Source organism: Ischnura elegans, chromosome 3, assembly GCF_921293095.1.
Source record: "Ischnura elegans chromosome 3, ioIscEleg1.1, whole genome shotgun sequence".
Taxonomy (NCBI): domain Eukaryota; kingdom Metazoa; phylum Arthropoda; class Insecta; order Odonata; family Coenagrionidae; genus Ischnura; species Ischnura elegans.
The window spans coordinates 74,243,074-74,251,772 of record NC_060248.1 but is presented as its reverse complement, the minus strand read 5'-3'; positions in this window follow the sequence as shown (position 1 = coordinate 74,251,772).

The window sequence follows — 8,699 nt, the reverse complement described above, 5'->3', positions numbered from 1 at the left end:
GAGGTAGTCGGAGGGCAGGGCTTAATGTGATTAAAGCAACTGTGAGGATGCTGTGTGATGTTGTGGCTGGAGATGTTTCCCCTTGGATCTAGTTGACATTCGGTTGTATCAGTTGTTGGACGAATAAGTACCACCCAAGGCTTTATTGAAATTTAAGTCACATTATCTGTATAGTTTCAGAATATGACCTTACTAGAAAAATTGAATTTTTTTTTAACTTCTCCGTCATCTTTGGCTCTATTGCCCGTTAGCATATTGTCATCACTTCCTTCCATACTTGTGTGTCCTCCTCTGATTCTCTCCACATTTGAACCCTCTACTTCTACGAATATTTTTCTACGTGTTTCGCCCATCATTTTAATCTTTCATCTAGGTTTACTCATTCTCCCCTATGGTGTTCCTTCAACTACTTAATTCGCAAATATTCTCCAAGCATTATTAACATGTCTGCGTCTACCTACTCTATATTACAGCAATTTGCTGCATTTTAACATCCCTTCTTATGATAAATTTCCCTTCTTTAGGCTCTGTAGCCCATCTATATCTCCAAGTATTTTCTCCACCCGCTCCTGAAACATTCTTTTGTCACATGGTCAATAAATGGGAATGTAGAATTCTAATCTTCGAAATATAATGATGGAACCAATTAAAATTCTGTTTCTAAGGAGGTTCATCTACCTCGAGTATACAGTTCCTTTTATGTGGTATATTTAGTAGAGTCCGAACTTAGTTGCATGTGGGTGATGACACGTGAAACACCTGGCTACAGAGCATGCCCCAAAGCCTGGCCTCATAGCTTTAATTTTCCCTTGATGCCACTTCTTTTATGGCTGTTGAGTTACAATACTTAATTTTATGGCTATGTTACTATAACCTTACTCACAGACACCTGTGACTGACATGGATTTTGTCTAGTCTGGATCATCTCATTCTGAAGCTGCTATGGGAGGCATGGCCTAATTTTGCGTGTATGTGGTTATACATAAAGTGAATTTTTTTGGTTACAGTATCTCAAAATGAGAAGTTTGTCGTTATCTTCAATTTCTCAGGCATGCTTCATGGGGTAAATTCTTTTATTTAAGAAATGAGAGGCCAGGCTCTCAATATCTAGTTATGATATGAATCACTCTGGGAGACTGCGGAAACAGAAACACTCATCAATAACTTGATAGTGGTGGGGGCATAAATGCCTCTTAGCGATCGTTTAGAAGAGGGTGGAATTTATGAGCAACAAGAGGAAATAATTAGGGGAACTTGTTGCTAAAATTTAGTGGTGATGCAGGACTGGAATGTGGTGGGGAAGAGAGGTATGGACATTAATTAGGAACCATATGTGAGCAAGGGAAGAAGGCTGGAGAATGTCGCTTGAGAAAAAACTTGCCTTAAACGTCACAACTGGTACAGATACTCATGAAAGAGTTTAACGAATAAAGAGAGATACCAAAAAGATTACATTATGGTTTGCAGATGCTTAGGATCAGTGTAGAAAACTTACCTGGCTTCCCAGTATGTGCATTAGCCTCTCCCAGCAATGTGGATTAGGACCACAAGATAGAGCCAATTGGATACAAATATGTACTGAAATTAAATCAGAAGGGACTTAGGACTATTAAGTAATAAGTTATAACACCAGGGCCTGGTGGAGAGAATGAGTATGTGGGAAAATAGGAACATGAAGATTGTAGAGGAGGGATCAGAAAAGATTAAAGCAAATAACATGAGCAATGGATAAGTTGATTGGGGGTATCGAAGGAGAAGGTAACTGTGGGAATGATGATGAAATTGGAGGATAGAAGAAATTAAATGAATATAGACTCATGGAGAAGCAGGAGGTTATGGAGGGAGATACACTGAATTGATTGGCTGGAAATGAAGAAGGCAAGAAGAGATCATACATTCATGTAGGATTATAATCTTACCTCTGTCATGTGGGATTGTATTTTGTGGAAAAATTATCTGAGGAAAATTTGGGCCACCACAGTTGGTCAGCAAGGTTATTGATTTCCTCTTTGGTGGGTAATTTTTCTGAGGCCTAGTTCATGACGAGGGAAATGCAAGCATGTCTCTTTGTCTTCCTCTTTTGGCAATACAAGTCTGAGATGGAATACCAAGAACTTGCCCTCAATACTCACATCTTTTACCACTTTGACTTCCTTTGTTATCTTGTATATACAAGATATCTTATAAGATTGAAATGTAGTGGGTGAAATTCACTCTCCAAAAATATATTTTCTTAACAATGAACACTGTGTAAAGAAAACAAGAATATTTTAGCATGAGGGACTTAGTATTTATGCATAATTTGGTTGAAATAAAGTGTAGTGTCAATGAGCAGTGCTGTCCTTTCTCATGGTCCAACTTGGGTAGGCGCAATAAGCACAGGAGGCATCCTTCTTAATGCAATAATCGCCTTGGATGCCTAGAACTATGTGAAGCACCATAGGAACCTTAAATCACATTTATTTTCTCATAATCAGTCCATAAAACACACCCAGGGACTACATCCTGGGGTGCACACCTCTGACTTGCGAAGATCCTCTCCCAGACCAATACATGGTCTGTCTCAGTGAAATTTCACTACACTTGGGGCAGGTACAGTACTAGAAAGATGCTTTGGGGAAGCTTGGGTGGTGTGTGGTTTGCCTATACTGATATTTTTTCAATTTGTTTATCAGAAAACCCTGTATTTCATTGAATCAGCCATATATATATATTTTGTTTGCTGAAAGTTAAATTTTTTGTTGGCTACTGGCAAACATTATGAAATGGAACTACACAAAAAATGGAGAGTCAGAGAATAGGTGTCCCTGGCTTTGTAGTCTTGTCAGCAAATGTATTGTGGATAGTGGCCACAAGGGTAACATTTTGACTGAACCCCTTGAAGATCCCCTCTCCCTGGCTATGCACTTGAATTGGAGTGTCAGTCACCTCTGCACAGGGTGTCATGAACCTCACCAAGTGAGGTAACTTACGAGATCGCTCAAGCATAAGGAGGAGCACAATCTTGAGATTTGTGGGAGAGAAACAGTTTTCAGATGTAGTATGTGCCATTCTTGGTGTCTGAAATGAAAGAGGGGTTGACATATAAAAGTAATAAGTTAATTTAAGATTCTTTTTATTAAAATTTTTCTGTGATATGGTACATTTATTCCATCAGTACCTGACGAATTCCATGCATCTCTCTGAAGGTAGTTTCTATATTTTGCTTGAAGACAATGTTATTCCATCATCAGACAATGCAGCAATTTGTTTAAAATTAATTGAGGTAAACATTCAATTCGGGTCAACAGATTAATATAGTCTACATATGAGGGTTTCAATTGACATAAACCATACCACTCACTACACCATTTAGTTATTTTTTCAGTACAATTGTGGCACTGCCTTGAGATACCATAAGGATAATAGGTGCAAATTCCTCTGAGACATAGAGATAAAAATGTATCAATATGGTTACTAAAATATCAAATGTTTAATAACCATGTGGAATTTATTTCATTGCATACATATCCTTTTTTAAATGTGGTGATATCAATCCAAATATTATTAGATCATCATTTATTTTTCCAGAACAAAAAAATCTCCTGCATACATCATGGATGATTAGACATCACTATGATTTATTTGTATACAGAATCACAAATAATTCAGAGTTAGTATTTTTATTTCATGACAAGTTCCAATATTGATTACTATCAAAACATCAATTGTGACACATAGTAGTGGAATACCTCTTCTGTAATATAGTTATTTTAGAAATTATGTATTATTTTGTTGTTAGCAAACAGTTCTTACCAACACTGTGTGTACACAATGAAAACTGGAAAGGACCATTGCCTTGAAATAATGATATCAATGTAAACTGCTAGAATATAATGCTAGCTTCTCACTTTGTATTAGATTTTGAGGGCCATTCCTTTCAGCATCTTTCTTAGTCACAGAACTCGGCCCTCTATCATACTATATAATTATTTTTTCCAAAAGATCAAAGATATTATTTGGCATTATAGGCTATTGATTAAAGAACTTACCTAATTCAAAGTACAGTCATGCCTGTCATTCTTCACATCACATTATATTGTAGGTATAAAATCTCCAGATATTATGTTCCTATCATTCTTACAACCCTGTAATAACATTTTCATACTCTATAAATATAATCATTTTTAATTCCTGCAAATACTTGTAACATCTATTCTTGTAAATATAGTTTGAATTGATCATTTTTTACCACATATACTCTCACGTATGTTCCTTTGCTTCAATCGAAAAAAAACTCACTTGCAAAATTGGTCATTTCATCTCTCATTTTATCTTAAAGAACTTGAAAAAACTTTGTCCTTTGTTATGAAGTTTTGCTAAGACCATGATCTAACTTTAATCCAATCGTACCTTTTAATATCTATCATAATTTGTTAAAAATGATGGAGAGTGACTGTTCACTGGAATGAGCACATTAAATTCAGAACCCAGACTCATTGGTGCAGCGAGGGGTGGGGTTTTGGGGATAAAACTCGCCCCGGAGCTCAGAGAAATTTTTAAGTTTAATCCATTTTACTTAATTGGATTGATATTACTAGGTAATAGAAAAGTGTAATGATTAATAAATTATCCCTCAGAAAGCCGTAAAACTCACCATTTTGAACCATTTATCTAAAATTTCAGCAATTTATTAATCTCGCATCTACCACTTATCCTGGTGGGTATTCCATACCCCCACACACCCCAGCCTTAATTCCTAGCTGTGCCCCTGCTCAAACAGACAGTTGGTCATGCAGCACTATAAGAACAGCTTGATCGAGTGCATTTCTCCTTTGATTTAAGATCTAACAAGCACTTTAATGCCATATTATGCTTAAGCATCATTAAAGATTGTTATATTATGGAAAACTTCCAATAACGTATTTCACCTAGATATGATATAGAAAATAATATCCTCAGCTAGTTTTATTTTGGTACAAAGTAAATTGATACGTTTCACCGTGATGCTGGGCTTGAATCAATGGTTTCACTGGGATGCTCCCAAATTTCTATCATTGGATGCAGAACAATATATTATTCCATTAAAAATTGAGGGAAATAGTTATCCTCAATGTCATTTGCACCTGAAGAAATATAAGCGAGAGTATTGTGAAATTGGCATGAAGCAGTGGCGTAACTATGGGGGTGATAGATCCCCCTAAAAGCCTCAGAGAAATAAAAAAAAATATTTAAAACAATGGTCTAGTTTTGATACATGATATCTACATCTGCTTAAAGTCAAATTTTTTGTGCCAAAATGAAGAAGGCATGTCATTTTTCAAAGATTTTCCCAGAACTCTTGTTGCCTGGTGTGGGGGGGGGGGGGGGTTGCCCCCATGCATCCCCATTCCCCCTGCATATTCCTAGTTACTCCACTGGCATGAAGTGTATGTGTATGATTAAAGTGAATGATAAGAAATATGCAAATGGGAATGGGAAGAAGTTGGCTGAAAGTAGAAAATTAAAGAACCTCAGCATCTACTGAACCGTGAGTCTGAATTCAATGATTATAGCATGGGGGTACTCAATTACTTTTTATGAATTAGTATTTCAGCAGCCAGGATGCTTGTGTCATTAACTGGTCTTTAGAACAATGGAATAGGGTATGTAAAACATGCATCTATTCAAATTTTGTTTCTTCTATGAATCCCAAAATTAATTTTTATATCCATTTCAGGCTCAACTGGCATATTTGAATAAGTAAAACTTATTTTTCCCTTTTTAACATTGATGATTTTGGTTTTTACAACCTTAAAGCTCTGGTCTATGGTTCAATGTTATGGTCTGCATGGCCCTTAGCTCGGATTCTCCAGCCTCTCTTGGGCACCCACAGCAGACCCCCTGGGCTGCTCCATTAAAAGTGCAACCAGGGTTGACTACACCCACCTTTCCATGTTACTGGTTGAAGATGGGCATTGAATTTATGGTGAGTATATAGTGAAAGACCCAGTAGTAGTGCAACCCTCTGGTCACACTCAACTTGTGAATAGGACAGTTATTAAATTATCTGGTGATGAGAAAGTTAACGTGCACTCATGTACTCACCATATTAATAATGGCCTTTGAGAAGAATAATTCAGTCGACATGTGGCAGAAAAAAAGAAAATTTTTCTTCTTGAGTGCTAAATTTCAGAGACCAGTGGTTGAGAAAATTGGCATTAAATAATACGGGGGAGAAAATTGTTTCTATGGCATTTATGTGTAAGAAAATTGTTTTTTTCTGATAGCTTTTTATTGTCATGGGGAATTCTGTCTAGGGAAATTCGAGCATGTTATATCATCTTCCTCTTTTCTCCTCAAAAGTTGGAGATACATAGTATTCTCAAAGCTTGCTTGCCCATGTGTAAGAGAGGTGTCTAGCTAGGTATGAAGAAAAGGGAGGTAGATGAAATATGAAGGTAATTTTTGGTAAGAGAGTTTCATTGAACATATCTAAGGCATTAAATAAGGATTATATAATGTGACACCATTCAGATGACAAGTGCAAATTACACTCAGGGCATGCACAGCCTTACACATTTATAGTCAAATAGTAATATGTAGCATCACTCAGTGCAGTCCTACAGGAGTATGCAAGAGTCAGCCCACACAAGATACATGTATGTCTATTGATGTCAAAATGAAGTCTGGCTTATATCAGCTTGTATAAGTAGTGACAAAGTTAGGATGGCATCATGGTTAGTGCCGTTACGATGGAAATTTAAAATTAGGAAACATTGGCAAAAAGAGTTTTCATGCAAAGACCTATCCGTAGTATTTGGAATTGAATAGTACATATATATTTATAGAAAAATTTGGGCCTTAAAAGCAAGTATTTTTATTAATCACTCAAATTCATCTCATTGTTAACATGAAAGTATTTTTTAATTCATGTGATAACTTAAAGGTAATTATAAGATCATAATTTAATGCAGATGAACTCATGCAAAAATTGAGTTGCCTGTAATACAAACATACTCTTGGAGTAGTTGGTCGTCATACTTGTAACTTTCATGGCCAAGAAATGTTGTATTTTGATAGATTACTATGCATGTATACTGATCCAAAAAAACTTTCATCAGTCTTTTCATCTCATTTTTGTAATATTTTCCAATTTTTTTTGCGGACATGATTAGTCATGAGACGTATAATCCAAATGAATGAAGTTTGGTATTATGACCTATTGTGTTGGGGAACAGGCCAATAAAATGGACCCATAGGAGAGAACAGCAGATATAAAAAGCCTTGGAGGAACTATCTTTACATTGGTTCACTTTGAATTAAAGTCAAATCAGCTGTAATGTGGCACTTCCACCCTGGGAATTCTAAAAGGAAATTAGTGAGGTGGTACAAATCATCTCAATTTACCCCACAGATGTATGAAAATTGTTTTCTTCCCCTCAATTTCATTATGTACCAACAATACATCACACATTGCATAGCAGAGCCATAACTAAGCAAATACAAGATGAATTTTACACAGAACCAAAGTGAAAACAGATCATCTTAATTTGCTCATACCGGCTGTTTTAATCGTAATGGAAGCAATTACATGTTTCCAACTTCAAACTTAGCGAATCATTCATTGTTAGTAGATGCAATATGGAAATACGTATGTAGACGCACAGATAGCTGCTATTATGAAAGTCATCATCCAATCAAGGGAACTACATGGAGGAGGGACCTGTTTGTCCAGTTAAGAATTAATATTTTTTTGCCTCTTTGAGTCCGTGGCAGATACAGAAAAAAAAATTAAGGGGGGGACAAAAAGGTATCTTGAGCAGCATTTACTTTTGTGGTAATGACAAATAATTAAGTCACATGCAAAGTTTAAGAAACTTGTAATAAAACTGACAATACACATATACCAGACAATTCCATCCTATAATATAAAAAAGTCACAATTGTGGTTCGGCAATGGGAATGACCCGCCAGGGGGGGGGAGGGGGGTGGGCATGCGCCCCCCATATGTATCCAATACTACTTTGAGTGCATTTTAATTCATTTACCAAAATATTTGCAGCATGGTGATGAGTGTTTAGTGATCCATTTATTCTCAATATGTAGTTACAACAAAATATTCATCATCGTGAGGAATAGCATTTAAAAGTAATAATTTTGGTAGGTCAGATCACCAAGAAAATGAATTTTGGTTAACAGCCCTAATTTCAATTTATTTTTCTATGAAATTCAGATCAAATGGCCTGTCAGTGATGAAGATGGAGACTTTTGTAAATCCATTTAAATACATGGGGTGGAAACACATCCAGAAGTAGACTGGAGAATTCTTTATTGTAATATTTGTACATCCAAGAATGGTTGTGGGCATTTATATTATTTGCAAATGCACCGAGGATGTTCTAGCCAATCAGAAGTTATGCATCAAATGTGAAGAATACCCATTTTTAAATGCCAACAGAAGTCATCCATTCTATTCTAGAAGTCAGCGTATTCTAGTGAATGGGTTACATGATATGATGTTTCTACAAAGCTGATAATTTAATGTAAAAAATAGATCAGGTGAAATAAAGCTACAAATAGCTTAAGCAAACTTTTTAGTCTTTACAGTAATACATTGGCGTAACAGGGAATATGCTTTGGGTGGTAATGGGAGGGTCTAGAGGGTGACCCTCCACCCCTCAAAGGCAACTTTTTGGAAAAATGAAAGTTTTTGAAAAATTGCATGCCTGGAAATTCAT